The sequence below is a fragment of the Neovison vison genome, chromosome 4, assembly GCF_020171115.1.
Source record: "Neovison vison isolate M4711 chromosome 4, ASM_NN_V1, whole genome shotgun sequence".
NCBI classification, from domain to species: Eukaryota; Metazoa; Chordata; class Mammalia; order Carnivora; family Mustelidae; genus Neogale; species Neogale vison.
Window position 1 is genome coordinate 186,112,527 of NC_058094.1, and position 14,965 is coordinate 186,127,491.

The 14,965-nt window shown below is 38.3% G+C and overlaps 1 long non-coding RNA gene across 1 annotated transcript in view; it reads left to right on the plus strand.

Annotated features, from left to right (window-relative positions):
* Positions 1-14,532, plus strand: part of LOC122904079 — a 63,325-nt gene extending 48,793 nt beyond the window's left edge. Inside the window, exons 2-3 of the long non-coding RNA XR_006384148.1 lie at positions 13,259-13,386; positions 14,250-14,532. This is a non-coding gene — a long non-coding RNA (uncharacterized LOC122904079). The remainder of the gene's footprint in view (positions 1-13,258; positions 13,387-14,249) is intronic.
* Positions 14,533-14,965: the final 433 nt, after the last annotated feature.

The following is a 14,965-nucleotide window of genomic DNA, read 5'->3' on the forward strand; positions in this document are numbered from 1 at the left end:
GAATTCAATTTAAAAGCTTTGACAGCCTGTGATGAAATTTGGTTCCAGGAGTGGTAGCAATAATAATAATATCTAATATCTATGGAGTGCTTAGAACGATCTAGGCAATGCACTTTGCCTTATTAGTCACTGACAGCAAACCTAGGAGATGGTATTCTTTATCATCCCCATGTCTCAGATGAGGAAACAGAGACTTAGCTGAATTAAATATAAGCTCACACAGTGAGGAAGAGACAAAGTTGGTTCTCTAAGGCAGAACTGGTCAGCTCTGAAGGCTTTACTCCTAATAACTCTTATTCTCTGTCATATCTTGATAAAATTTACCCTGATCTTTATCTGTTGCCTTTTAATTATGTATGCTTGTGCAGGTGTGTATTCAGTACTTTTAAAACTTTGGCTATCCAATGCTGCCATTAAATTCAGGTTTTAAAAAATTAATAATTAATATAATTAATTTTCTATGGGATGAGAAATTGACCAGACTCTGTCTGAGTTATTGTCATAGTGAACAAAATAATTATTACTGATATTAACCAAGTACTTACTTTGGACCAAGCACTGTTTTAAGTGCTTTACAGGTATTATCTCATTTTATCCTCACAACGAATTCTAGGAGAGAGATACTAATAGGGTCTTCTGATATTTAGCAATAATTAACAAGGTGGGAAAATTGCCTTCAGATGTAAAGACCGTATTAACACTTATTTTACTATTTTCACATAAAATGACTCTTTGAAAGTAGAATTTTGTCAGGATCAGTCAATTCCCTATTCACACTTTCAGGTCCATTCATTCATCCATTCATTCATTCAAAAATACTGGCAGCTAATATTTGTTCTCTATAATGAGTCTATTCTCAGTAATGGGACACACTCATGGGTAAGACAACCTCCACTTTGGAGATGCCTCCTTCTTAGCAGGGGAAGAATTGAGGCCCATCTACATGCCACCAAACTCCCAGTCCTAGAGAAAAGTGAGTGAAAGAAACTGGATGAATCCAATCTTGAGGAAGAGATACAATAACATTTTCTTAACCTTTGAGATTAAATTGTTAATTGTTTAGGTTGATAATACAGCACTCTGAGTATGCTGCATTGTCCTAATAAAGTACAGGATTTTGGCTCTCCTGACCTCTAGATCTAATAAAATTCCAGCTTTCCTGCCCCACTCAGAGGTCCAGAAAATGAACCCCATTCAAATGTGATCTTTAAATGGGACTACTTTTACTGGAAAGAAGTTACTTTTCTTTGAGAAGAAAATAATATTATTATATACCAATCAATGTCTATTCTACCATTTAATGTGAGAACTATATATAATTATTTAAATAATCATTGGAGAGTGGCAAATGCTGTTAAGTCACCCCCATGAGCAGGGACCACTAGGTAACACTATGCAAATACTTCTGTTGTTTTCTTCCTTTAGGAAGAAACAGAAAGAAATGAAAAGAATTGAAAATCTCTTCTACACATTGGATTGATATATTTTAATAATCAATGTGGATCAGAATAGTGTGACTGATCATATTGATTATAAAATGTCAATGCCCAGGAAAAGTTTAGCTTGGAAAACTTGCTACATCTATAATGTACACTGCAAACTATTTGTGCAAACCATTGCTTTGATACAGCATCAAACTTATCCAGGAAGAAGTCACAGTTCATCAGAGAACAGGTTTTCCATCTGATTTGTGCCCAGAACATGTAAAAAACATAGCAGATTGCATGCTGCATTGACTAGGGAACATACATATGCATTTAAATCACTTATGTTTTACTTTTTTTATGGGGCATTGGTGAATTGTATTCCTTTTGCATTTGTAATTAGAAGGCGGAACAGATGTGACGGCTTTGTTTAAAGGGATATGTCCATTAAAATAACCTATATTATCAAGTAATTGTTTCTTTCGCAAGGGAGTCTGTCCATTGTGATACCATGTTTGATCCATTTAAATAGATGATGGAGAAAACATGGTATCTTCAGGAAATATTGATTGATAATGGATGTCAGAAATTTTTGTGATGAGGTTCAACTATTTTTATAAATTTGTTCTTTTTATTTTCTTCTATCTAGAGATGCAACATCATCAAAGAAACAGTCATTCTTTCCAATCTCACTTTTTGTCCTCAAACTGAGATGAATTATCAAACTTATCTGTATTTCAAAAGACACCAAGACTTTTAATAAGCTGTGGTACAGTAAAACTGAATATTCAACTAGCACACACTTGGTGATCAAATATAGTTGATATTAGCCTTGGCTCTTTGTTTGAACCTAAATAAAATGCGGATTTTTATTTCGATCAATAATAGCTTTCTGGAGATCTATAGTTATGCTTGATTTAGACAGATTGTGACAGCCCATGCAATAGCCGGCAGACAATTCTTTAATATATGAACTCGACTGACCCAATTACCCACCTCTCACCGCCAATGCAAAGAACATCTCCAGCAAACCTTTTTGCCATTTTATTCTTGTAACATCAGTGCACTTATGATAAAAATTTAACTTAGTCTTTGTGGAACAGATGCATGTTAATTTCTTGTACCGCTATAATTAAACACCTCTGTTTTGAAGTCACCAATGCTGGTAGACACATCCTCAAGTTCAAAGATGCCATTTGTTTTTAAAAGGAAAATTAAAATCAGAAACACTGTATGGCCTGTACACTGCTGAAAAAGATAGTTGGTTTCACACAAAAAGATGGTTTCACACAAATTCCATTTAGGATATATTATTGCCAAAAATATTCTTCGTTGATATAAAACATTCAGAAAGGTTTCATACAGGAAGAAATGGTGGTATCAATCATGGTATGATTATGATGTTCAATCTAATAACTTGCACTTTCATCTGTGAGCCCCAGGGAGACCAGTATTATGCCCTATGAGGCGGATGGAGAGAAAATCCTTTCAAACTCCTGTAACCAGATCTTGGAGATGGTCAGCATGGTTATATGATTGAACAGTAGCAAGTGTATTTTGAGGCTTGCTTCTCTTGGTTTGGTGGTTTTGTAGGGGGGAATTTTTTTCCTCAGCCCTTTTAGAGTTCCTGGATGGATCTGAAAATGAAATTGACAAGGACAGATTAACAGAAGAAAAGCACACAAATTTATTAAATCCAAGTTTTGTGTGACACAGGAACTTTCATAAGGAAATGATGACCCAAAGAAAGAGTTGGGCCTGAGTATATTTATGCTAGGTTGGATGAAGAGTGGACAGCCATGTAGGAATATAGGTTAAGGAGTACAAGGGGAGTATAGTAAGCTGGGGGAAATTTAGCAAGGCCTATTTGTTAAGATGGCATTTTCAACGATAAGGTGCTTCTTCCATCCAGGTGTAGAGAGGTCTCCTTTCCTATGAAGGTTTTATGACCTGATTGGAGAGAAGGGTGGAGAAAGACCAAAATGACTTTCCGGTATCTGCTGTTTCCTCAGATTCCTTCAGTTTAAAATATTCGGTATGCCAAGGTGCCAGATTTAGGGGGAATATGCCCTAAACCCCACTGGTTTGGATTTATTAAAAAACAGAACAGCTAGCTTTTTGGTTTTGCTGTTGAGATTTATCTCCATTCCATTTTTCCTTGTTATACTCAGTCCTGGTTCTGGTTTTCTATTTCTGTAATAAACTTATTGAATTTACACTGTTGACTATACCTTTCATATCTTATTTGGAAGGAGATACACAGACATAAATAGGTCAATGATTGTGAATTGATTTGACCAAACAAATAAAATCTTTATTTTTTTTTACTAGCCAATGATTTTCCATTTGCAAAAGAGAAATGCTGATAAATTTTCTTCAGCTGCATTATATAATCTGTGTTTCCTATAAATCCATATTTTATAAGTACTTTAAAGGTTTATTCAAAAATCCCACTTAAGTGGTTGTTGGCAAATGATTGATAGATACAATTAGCAAAGATGGTACAATAGGAATAATAAACTCAATTTATTAAATTGATATTCTATTGGTTAGTTAATTATTTCTGGATATCAGATAAACAAACACTCAGGAAGGATGTTAGAAAGCCTCTTTGTGGAATGGCTTTCAGTATGATAGAAATCCGTCTGTTTGAGTTTATTTAGATATAATCCTATCTGAATCTTTGACTTTTAAGGATCATTTCTAAAGCTTTTATTTGATTGTTTACTTAGACTAGTTTCATGTTAAAATTTAACATTCATTAGAAAGTAAAGTAGATGTCATTACTATGATCTTCAAAATAAAAAAGTTGAACTCTCCCAGATTTGTAAGTTAATTTTAAACTAATTGATATTAAGTGTAAATTGCCTTTATTCTATAATAGCCAAAAATGCACAGAAGGCTCAGTATGCTATAAAGCTTACAACTGCTCATAAATCCCCTCCTATAAAATATCATTATCTCTTTCAAGCCCAGGGGTTTGGGGAATTACAAGGGAGAGTTTAAAGACAGTTCTCTAATCAATGGGAAAACTCTCTTTTGGGGGCTGTGAGTTCTCAGCACACCTCTTCATGTTCATCACCTTCACACTGTGAGCCCCTAACAACTATGTTCGTAGGATGGGGCAGATTCTGTCCCTCTGTCCATTGCAGATTGGATGGACACTAGGCAGTCCCTGAATGTGGTTATAAGTGGGGATATATTTCTAAATGTAAGTGCCCTGGGCAACCTAATTCAGAAAAAAATCAGAGAAAAGGCTAGACAATGTGCCAGAGAGAGTTTTATAACCTTTGATATTTATATCAATGTTCTATCATTGATGGAATGAACATATAAAAAGCCAATGTTTAGTAACGTAAACTCCATGGAGTTCTTTGATTTAAATCCCACCACTTGGGAGAAAGAGGTAAGGTTGGATTGCTTCTAAGATAAATATTCTATGAGGCAGTATTTGAATATATATTTCTTCAAATTTTATGAAAACACATTTATTCCATTAAAAGAAATCTTGAGATAAGCAATAGCTGGTAGTCATGAGATAGCTTGATTTTTTATATTTCTATTTAGATTTACTATAGCTGAGAAGAAATTGAGATTCCTGTTTTCTGACGATGCAAGTAAAAATGGATCTACTTTATTATTTACAACCAGAGAAACCCTTTCATCTGTTCCATTGAAAATTTTAATCATTTAAAAAAGAGGATACGAGAAGAGGATTTTTTTTTCAAGGTTCTAGAACAACTACCATAGCTAAGTAGAGGTTTTCTGCCAGGTAGAAGCCCTCCTTCTAGCTCTCCAAAGAATGCATCACTTACTTCTCTTTTGACTTGTCTCCCGTAAAGGCCCTCTGTGGGCTTTGCCCAAATTTCTCTTCTCTTTTTCTATTATTTCTCTTGGCAATTTAATCTTTTCTCACAGCTTTAGTGATGATCCAAACTTCCAAACTTACAGCTTCAACCTTACTTTTAGGACTGTAAAAGTCTCAAACATATATAGAAGCAAAGTTTTCCAAAAGGGTATATGTTATACTTTTCCAAACAAATACTGTGGTCGATAGGACATGTGTGTGTACATATATATATGTCTATTCATTGTGTATTTCTGACCCATCTCAAATTGCTGGTCCTCAGTAGCTCTAAAGCTGCACTGGTCATCATCCTCCCTACACCTGTTTTGCCACTCTCTTCCTACGTCTGTAGTTATGCATCATCCCATCCCTCCAGACATAAAAATCAGAACCTTCCAGTCATCACTCGGTTCTTCAGTTCTTCTTCTTCCCCCTGCCTCCCACTGCAAATCCATCTCTTGGGTCCTGATTATTTTACCTGTTCTGTGTTTGTCTCTTCTGAGCCTTCTCTACCCCCTCACTGTACTCTGTTGCCTTGGGTTGCCAGCTTGTCTGCCCCAACTCAAAACGCCTCCCTCTCACGGCTGACCATCACATCACATCCAGGTTAACCGTTTTCAAGCATAACTGTGATTTTGTTACAGTGCTTTCCTTTGCATTCAGCCTGAAAATCCAAGCTTGTTATGTTGGCTCTAACCTGCATTCAGTCTTTCTTCCCCTCTGTCCAGCTGGCACCTCTACTTTTCCGCAGCCCTGTGCTTGACATGTGAAAAGCAGCCAACTCTTCCAGCTCTGTGTGCCCATCTTCTACTCCAAAGGCCATTATCAAGTCACCTTGATAGAGCTTTCTCCGAGGCTTCCAGCTGGAAGGATACTTCCAGTGCTCTGGTCAAGGCAACATGCTTTTTTCTTTTACCTACTATATTAATTTACTCCAAAGACAAGGCAGCTCAAATAAACAGAAATGTATTTTCTTACAGATTTGGAGGCTAGATGTACCAGATCAAAGGGCAGGCAGGGCTGGTTTCCTCTGAGGCTTCTCACCTGGGCTTGCAAGTGGCTGTCTCTTCCCTGCATCTTCACGTCTTCACCTGCTTTTCCTTCTATGTGTGTCTCTGTCCTAATCCCTTCTTCTTAAAAGGATATCCATCATATTGGATTAAGTCCTATCCTAATGACCTCATTTTAATTTAATTACCTCTCCAGAGAGCCTGTATCTAAATACAGTCATATTCTTAGGTACTGGGAGTTTGGGCTTCAACATATGAAGTTTAGGGGGATGCAGTTTAACCCCTAACATGGGGGCTTTTGCAGCCTGTCTCACTTTAGACACTGCATTCTAGCCTTTTGGTGTGTACACATCATAAATTTCCTAACGTGTTCCTCGTATGAGGGGGCAGTCCACATTTTCTCCATGACATATATGTGTGTGTGTGTTTGTGTGTATGAATATATGTATAAAATAGAGAAGACAATGCACAGCATTTTTTTTAAGATTTTATTTATTTGTCAGAGAGAGAGAGGGAGAGAGAGTGAGCACAGGCAGAAGAATGGCAGGCAGAGACAGAGGGAGAAGCAGGCTCCCTGCTGAGCAAGGAGCCTGATGTGGGACTCGATCCCAGGACTCTGGGATCATGACTTGAGCCAAAGGCAGCTGCTTAACCAACTGAGCCACCCAAGCATCCCAATGCACAGCATTTTATTCAAGTTAATCCACTTTGTTATAACCTGCCATATCGTTGGTGTCACCATTAATATTACTGTCATTACTATTTCTCTTTTGAGAAGACCATGCTTTTAAAAAAGTCTGGGTTGGATTTCCATGATGTTTCGCTCTATGATTAAAAATCTTTTTCCTTACCAAAAGGCAACCCTTCATCATAAGAGAAACAGAAAAGACTGAGATTTAGTTGTATAAATTGATCTCCCCCAGAAAGAATTCATAGTCCATAATCTTTCAGGGTTGTATTTCTACTTGGGGCTTCTTTTTTGGGAGAGGAGACTGTCTCTTATAGATCTTTGTTTAAAACAGAGAACATCATCTACTGCATCATAGAAGGAAAATAGTCTATTCCCTAGATAACATGCAGATGGTCCTCCAGGAAAGGAATCTGTAAGGGCTCCTAGGTGACAGTCATTCTGCCAAGGTTAGAGGACAGAGTCAGTGACTCTCCTGCTCTGGCAAGTCAGTAGTAAAAAAGTCTAACCAGGTAAGTGCGAAAGGTAGTAACTAGCTTCCAGTTAGAATCTCTATCCAGGAATCGTCTATGTTTGAGTAAGCCGGAGCTGGAGGGAGACGTTACAGCTTACGGAGAAAATGACTAAAAATAGGCATGTGTGAAAAAGATACAGGTTTCCTCCCAAGGGACCCATAGAAAGGGGGACAACCAGTCAAGGGCAGCCCTGTGCTTTTCTTTGAGAAGGGAATAAACTAAGTGGGTTCTGAAGTTTTCAATGAACAAGTGGAATGATACTGAACAAGTGGAAAGTTTATTCAGAGTTTCCGTCCATGGTTCAGAAAACACTGTGTGCCCGGCAAAGGGACAGGTGCTGGAAAACCATCAAACTGTCTAAGATGTGATCTTGACTGGAAGGAGCCATCTAGCAGTGGCCATCAGACCCCTGCACACCACAGAGTGCTGTCCTTGGGGCCATGTGGAGGAAAGATGGCTTCTGGCTGGCCCCATCAAGGACAGCATTCCTCCATCCTCTCTTCTTGGTACTCAGCGTGCCCTCTCTGCCTCTAGGTTACTGCTCAGTCTGGCCCATTCCAGGCACTTGCTTATCTTCCTTATCTTTCTTGGTGGTGGAGGTGGAGAAATGGAAGTTTGAGAGAGTAAGATCCTTCCTGTTTCAGAGGTGCCTGGTGTGGAACTGATGTGTCATGGAAGTGTCATTCTGCCTTGGTTCGGAAAGGTGGAAAAAATTCAGGGAAAGGAGGGCTAAGATGGGGTATAAGGGTATGGTGTCTTAGTCAGAAGGTGGGAGCAAAGTTATACCAACAAGCAGTTTAAGTACACAACTTAAACCAGGTGATAGAAAGAGCACCAACACTGCCAAGTACTTCAAGAAGGTAGCTGGAAGCTTAAGGCCAAGTAGGTAGGTCTGCAGAACTGGGGAGGTTAAATCCTTTCCTGTCATCTAGTCAAGCTCATCCAGAATGCATGAAAGAATAACGAATAACTAGAGCGTCTTCAATTTCTGGAAAGTAGAAAGATCAAGTAAACTCAGCATCTCCCCTGCTCCCAAAACAGTGAAGTCAAATGTCAAAAGTGTAGAGAAAGCTTTTGGATATCTTCTTTAAGTGTGTTTTTGGTATTTTTGGTCAGTAAGCAATCAAGATGGAGTGAGATGCTATCCCAAAGATGAAAGTTGGTAGAACAAGAAGTAGTTGAGCCCAAGCATTTGTGATGCCTTCAGACTTACACAAAACCATGGCTAATGCCCATATGAATCAGCCAGGCAAGCCAGTGGCCACTGTGCAGAAGTGTGTTGGTGATGGTCTACTTATCCTGAGTGAAGGGGCCCAGGGACCCTACGCTCTGATCAGGGATACCCTAAGGCCAGAAGATAACACACTATAATACCCAAAGAAAATACCCCTCTGGAAGTATGCCACTCTCCCAATTGTTGCAGCACATGCCCAAGAAAGCTCCATGACATATTTCTGTATAAACCCCAGAAACACTGAATACAGTACCTTGTATATAGGAGATATGTGATACATTTTTAAGATGATTTTAAAAATTAGAATTTTTGAAGATACATCTGGTATGCAAACAAGAGCTACAGCAGACAAATAGATTTGGCTAGGTGTCAACTATTTGGATAATTCTTGCAAGTACAGCTACTAAGAAATAGGAAGAATTTTAGCCAGGATTTTTCACATTGTTAGCATTAATTACACTAACTAACTAATGTCTGCGTATTCTGCCAATGGGGCAGAAGGAGTTCCCTAAAAGCAACTACTTCAGGGGCACCTGGGTGGCTCAGTCAGCTAAGTGTCTGACTCTTGATTTTGGCTCAGGTTATGATGTTGGAGTTTGAGATTGAGCCCCACATTGGGCTCTGCACTGGGCATGGAGCCTGCTTGAGATTCTCTCTCTCTCTTCCTCTCCTTTTGCCCCCTCCCATCTATAAAAAAACTATTCTTTTAGTAAATTAAAAACTCAATAATAAGAAGACTTCATCTTTCCTGAGCCTAGCTTTGTACGAGGGACTGTTTCAAGAACTTTTCAATTATTAACTCCATAAACAATCACAACAACTCTGTGGAGTAGAAACTATTATTGTCCTCATTTCGAACATGAAAAAACCGAGAAACAAAATGCTGAAGCAATGTGCCCAAAGTCACATCAATGACAGTAAGTGGTAGAAACAGGCTTTCAACCTTTAGAAATCTGTTATCGGAATGCATGTTCTGAGATCCTGTAGTATGTAGTATGTTAGTCTTATGATAAATTGTAAGTTTCTCTAAATTATTACCAAAAAATGGTTCATATATCTCTGACTGAGAACGTTAACTCCCAAGGGTACAATAGAGTTCCAGGCCCTTCTTAAGACTTTGGAAGTATATATACAACACAAAGTTTTTTTTAAAAAGTTACATTCATTAGCATAGGCAAGCAAATTAAGCAAGTCAGGCCTGGGAGTGGATTCTTTGGTCTCAATTATCTGGATAGCATTTCACAATGATCATTGCCAAATGTCATATTCAAAGTGTTACCAAACAGGCCCAGACTATAAAAAGACTCAGTTTTGTCTCATGGCCAATCTTTCTAGTATAGAAACTCAACTCTAGTGTATAATTACAAATTGATACAGCTATGATGGATGGAGGATTCCTCATGACTACTGAAATATTTGATAAATACAGATCAGTGACTAAAGTGACACAGATAATTAAAGATGGGCTGGTGGACAACCCTTTTAAGATCAACATATATGGATCTTCTGAGATATTGATCCACTTTGCCCTTGTAAAATTTGAATAAAAATACTACAGAATGAAGAAATGTCGGTTGGTGCATACTATTCCTTCTGACTCTTGCAGATGTCTATATTAGGACAATTATCCAAGTCAAAATAGTGAGACAGAGAGAGAGGGAGAGGAAAAGAGGGAGAGAGAGAACTTTTAGGCTCCTCTCAGTGAGAAGTCCTAGACAAGCTGACCTGATATCAACTTTCTGACTCTCTCTTCCTCTTTCTCTCTCCCTCTTTCTCCTCTGCTTCCCTGTATGTCGGTTTCTCTGGGAAAAATTTCACTGCTCACAGCAGTCAAGATCCATAGGCCCTCCCTATTCATCATTTTAGAAGGAGAAAGAACCTTTTCCCTCTGACATATTTAACCCCCTCTCAGGACTCCAGGCACCCACTGCCCCATGACAAGGACGGGGTGGGGAGATGCAGCCTCCCTAGGACAGCCGCATGGCAGGTGGGGAGGAAGTGCAGATCCAAAGAAGGAGAAGCACAGGTGAAGCAAAAGAGGAACAGATGCCTCCTGCAACTGCTCAACTATTTACAAACAAAATCTATTTAACCTCCTTCTTGGGAATATTCCCCATTTTTTTAAACTCAAAATACATCCAAGTAGAAAAGGTAATCCTCTTAAAAGATAGGAAGTCCATCCTTAATACCCTGCAATATGATACAATGAAATCAAGCTGAGAGGGCCAGGTCGTACTTGGTGACGAAAGTAAATGCTGAGATCCTACAAGAATATTAAGTGTTGCGTATATTTTGGCCTTCCAAAGATGAGTTTTTGAAGATTAGTAGTGGTAGTCAGATATATTAGAACACTTGAAAGCTTTGGGGTAAAACAAACAATTTGGATATGTTTTCTGGCTCCAATCTTGCTCTTGCTGCTCGCTTACTGGAAATTTTCATTTCTTTCTTTTTTATGGAGCAAGGGGCTTAAATTCTTCGGGTTTGGGTGTTGCTTTGTTCACTTGTCAAATGAGGATAATTATACCTTTCTTGGTTGCAGATGCAAAGATTAAGGAGATGATGCCCACGAAACAGAATGATGTAGTAGATCCTCAATAAATGGCACTTTTCCAGCACAATATATCTCCTCAGCACAGTGAGGTTTGAGTCCCTGTTTTCCTTATTAGCCATTTTTTTCTGACTTAAGAGCATACAACACAAATACAAATGGAAACAAAAGTAGTTTGTTCCGGTAGTATGGAATAGAAGCAGAATTAATAATAAATTACACTCACTGTATTTCTGGTAATGAAAAAGACAAGCCTATAAAAAAATTAATTACATCTTGTTATATGTCAGAAATCCCGTAGAAAGGAAAGACAGAGCTGGACACCCACTGAGTCACAATCATGGTATGGCACGCATTTTGAAAAGAGAGAATATTATACGTCACATTGTCACCACTGTTCTGTCAGTCATCGGTGACTGCGGCCATATGAGGCCCAGAACCCTGCACAGCTGCTCAGCACAGCATCCAAACCAAAGAACAGAGCAAGATCTCATGTTTGACCCATTATTTTAAAGATCGAAATAATAGTTTCCTTTCATAGTGCCGAAATAAGTTGAATACTTTGTAGCTTTGGATTTTGTGTTCAAATTTTAAAGATGACACAACCTGTCATCTCTTATTTATGCTCTTATTTCTCAAAAATAGGTTACTGGTAGCTGAAATATGTTTTTGGATATATCTGAAAAAATAGTCCCTTCTACTTGCAAAATGGCAAGCCTCTCTTATAATCCTTTGAAAGAATAGTTAAGGGAAAGTTCAATAGTGTTAGCTTTATGTAGCTGTCACTCCTTTGGGCCCATAATTGAGGTTAAATGACAGGTATGGGATTTTCATTAGAAGAAATCTCTGGAAGTTTGATGAAAAACAGGAAAAAAAAAGCCCTGAATTAATTTACACAGCCTAACATATGATCATAATTTGGGGGGGATGTGACTTGCTGCTGGTAAAATTTAGAAAAATCCACACATATTATTTTAACTGAAATATAGTCTCATGAATGTACATGGTTGTGTGGTTAAGTGTTTATGGGAACTTCTCAGTTTTTGCTGTTCGGCCTGCTTTCAAAATATTCAAATATATTTGGCTTTTGTAACTTTGCTAATTAAACCTTCTAAAACAGATGGAATTATAGAAATTACAGGGTTTAAAATATCATTTTAATTGGTTTACGATCTATGTGACACATAGTGCCATTCATACTGTATAAAATATATACGGATGGCTCGAAAGAGATAGCATACCAATTAATTTTTCTTTAACTCTCAATTAAATCATGTTGTCTTCCTTATTTAATCCCCCTTCCATTAGCTTGGCTTTAAGCTGGTCTGATCAACCCTAACTGAAGATATAGGTTATAACCTGCAACAGTATCAGTGAGTTCTTTTAGGATGACTGATGGTGGTGTGTGTGGGGGTAGAATCTGAATTTACCTTCTTTCCAAAGGAAATAAATGACCTTAAGAGAGACCTTTAAAATGCATATGGCAGTCCCCTGAGTGACGCCTAGATCAATCTTTCTTCTTTTAATATGACTGTCTAATGTATGCAGGCAACCATAGTCCTCTGATTTTCTGCAAGTCTTGATTTCAGGTATTCTATTCTACTGTCTCACTAAGAACACTTGCATTTATCAGACTACAGGTTCAGATTTTTGAGTTGAGATGGGAAGTAATAATCGCTGCACATAGATTTTTGAAAGATTTCTATAGGCTGCTTTGTACGTGTCTATGTGCCTTAAGATCAAGAATCTGGTTGAATAAAGCTCACTCCGACTCACAAAGATTCTAATTTTGAGGCCCACAACGAAGGTCTCAATTAAATAAACCTGCTTTACCCAACAAAATAATGTGCAGATTTGAAAAATACTACGCTACAATTTTTCTGGCTACTGTTGGCTAACAAAATTAAACCCAACCGTTTCTTTCAAATATCTCAATTTGCCATTTAGATGTGATTTTAAACACACTATTCCCCTTTGTTGCCATGGTTACAGGTTTGGGCCCTCATGGGTGACAGAAAAGTCTCACAGTACTGGTTCCTGTTTGAACACACATGTTCGCTGGGTCTCGCCTTGCAGCAGGAGGACAGAGAAGGCTGGAATCATCGCATTCCCACAGCAAGGTAAACCCATGTATCAAATGACACTCCGAGCTGGGGAAATCGCCCACAGCAGGGACAGATTACCTCTTACAGTCACTATGGAGAACGATTCAAATTCTGGCTTTAATGATCCCAGATAGAGCCCTTCTCCTCCCCACCAATGTGACACTTTGCAGACATTTTATATATCAAGGAAATATTTAACTGAAATGTGCTTCCGAGGATGCCTACCGAGCTGGCTCTAGGCATCTTCCAACGTTGCAGGGGTCAATTAAAAGAACCAATCAACTGTTTTTAAAACTTTAAAATATTAAAAAAAAAAGTAGGGGGAAAAGAAAGTGGACAAAAAGTAATGTTAAATAGCATGGAGCATGACTAATGGCGCTAGCATGTTAAAATCATTGGGAAAATGTCCTTGGAAGACAAATGAATTTTCAGCAGAATAATTAACTTAATTAACAAATTTGCATGCATATTCATCAGGCTATTGAAGTCTTTCCAGCCCAGCTTGATGAGCGTTGGTGTAATAATTGTCTCATTTACATTCTGCAATCTACTACAATTTAGGGCATGCAAAAAAAGCCGACCTCTTCCCTTTGACTTTCTTTAGGACCCACATACTCCTAATAACACAGCCATCACCCACTCAGTGGCCTTAAGTTCTGGCCTTTGGAGAGAACCCCCAGAGAGAGTTGACGGTGGGTTTCCCCATCCCCCAGCCTTCCTCCTCTTTCTTCTTTTATTTTTTTTCCTTTTGGCCCAGGTTCTCTGTTTTTGCCTCTGCTTGCTCTCCTGGGTAAATCTTGGCACCAGTTCTGACTTCAAATCTCCTGGGTCGCCAGACTGCATCATGTAAAAATTGCCATTTCCCTCTATCTCTGCAGGGCAATCTTTAAAGGCAGTAAGGTGTGACGCTCCAGACTGGCAGCTTGGCAAGACGGAGCCCATGGATACCAGCACACGGGAATCTGGACCGTTCACTCTGACAGCAGTCAGCACTGGGAACAAAAGGAATGGAGGAAAAAAAGCGCAAATGTATTTTTACATATTGTAGGCATATGGCCACAAGACCAGCAGAAATATATTTAATTACCAATTGCACGCATTGAGGAGAAAAACACTAGGAAGGGGGAAAAAAAAACTGTGTACACAGCAATATTATTCTACTTTAACTTTTCACCTCCTTTTTTTTTTTTTAATTGAAGATAAAAGGGATGTGGATTAGAATGGAAAAGGGTTATCTGTTGGAATCCTATGAAAGGTGATGAGGGTTTTTCATGTGCCTTCCTCAGTAGTGTAACATTGTGGTGGGAAATCTAAGTTTTCTTGTAATGATTTTAGTTATAAAATAATTTTACTAAGGCATTTTTTGAGGGAAGGCCCGGGGGGAGACCTAATTTTAACTGTTAGACAATTTTAACAATTTAAATTTAACAATTTTAACAATTAGACAATTTTACCATTCTGTTGAAACTATACTTCCAATGTTAACGCATTAGTTTAGGCCTTAACCATGAACAAACAACCCTTGCAAAATTATAGTCCCGTTCCTTCCTATGAAATCAGAGCAGTTCAACCCACATGTATTGCCTGCTTCCTG